The sequence below is a fragment of the Mus caroli genome, unplaced genomic scaffold (genome assembly GCF_978045245.1).
Source record: "Mus caroli unplaced genomic scaffold, Mus_caroli_1 scaffold_15, whole genome shotgun sequence".
In the NCBI taxonomy this organism is placed as follows: Eukaryota; Metazoa; Chordata; class Mammalia; order Rodentia; family Muridae; genus Mus; species Mus caroli.
Window position 1 is genome coordinate 52,494,295 of NW_028227270.1, and position 1,418 is coordinate 52,495,712.

A 1,418-nucleotide genomic window follows, 5' to 3' on the forward strand; every position below is an offset into this window, starting at 1 on the left:
TATAGGGACAATAAGAAGTCAGTATGTCTGTGTATCTGTATGTCCCATGAGCCACTATGAGATTGAAAAGCCCAGTTGCCAAGAGAAGCTTTTCTAAAAGGCTCCAGAGGGGCCTTTGGGGGCCTTGGCTCCTGGTCTGCAGCACTTACCCCGTGATGTCACTTCTTGAAATAATTTATCACATCCATTTCTCCAAGTAAATAAGCATTCTAAAATCAAGTCTAAATTTCATAGGTGCTCATTAATAACTTTAAAATTAGCTTATTTTAATTATCTTTGATCTCTCTCTCTCTCCCAGTAACTATTATTTAATTGAAATTTATATCCCATGTGTTTCCAAAATGGTTGGAAGTATCATTATAATTTGAGAACAATCACAGGTTGGTCATTAATCTGCCAACCCTTACTGGGAATTGGATGGGGTGTCAATCAACCAGTTAGTGAAAAACAGGCATTTCCAGATGGCCAGGAGGAAAGGATGACTTAGGGAATTAGAAGATTACCTGTGTATCATGATACAGATAAAACAATAATAATAAACAAAATAATACTGTGTCTATCAGATAGTCTGGTATGAGAACCCCTCCCAAAGATCTTTATGAAGAATTTATGATCCCGGGCTAATGACCAGAAGAAGAAAAACAATTTCAATATGCATTCTTTAAGCAGTAAATTGAAAGATCAGATATCCCAGGTGTCTTAGTCAGGGTTTCTATTCCTGCACAAACATCTTGACCAAGAAGCAAGTTGGGGAGAAAAGGGTTTATTCAGCTTACACTTCCATACTGCTGTTCATCACCAAGGAAGTCAGGACTGGAACTCAAGCAGGTCAGGAAGCAGAAGCTGATGCAGAGGCCATGGAGGGATGTTCCTTACTGGCTTGCCTCCCCTGGCTTGCTCAGCCTGCTCTCTTATAGAACCCAAGACTACCAGCCCAGAGATGGCACCACCCACAAGGGGCCTTTCCCCCTTGATCACTAGTTGAGAAAATGCCTTATAGTTGGATCTCATGGAGGCATTTCGTCAACTGAATCTCCTCTCTCTGTGATAACTCCAGCTGTGTCAAGTTGACACAAAACTAGCCAGTACACCAGGGATTAATCATTTAGTAAGAATCAGGTGATAGGCAGGGTGGGGCAAACAGGGTGGGGCATGACCCCTGGACTCAGGTTGTGCTCTTCTGTGATGAAACTCTCTGGGTACAGCTCAGCCTTTGTATACATCCTTGGGGTTATCTTCCTGTTGGTAGATAACTGATAGACTGGTCCCTGGCTAAATACAGAAATCACTTTATGAATTTCATTTGATAGTTCATCTTGTTGCACTTCATACAAACACTGCCTGGAAGACTCCAACTGTTTGAATGAGGAATATGTTACATCTAGGAAGGAAAAACATCCTGGGTATTCTAACTCAAA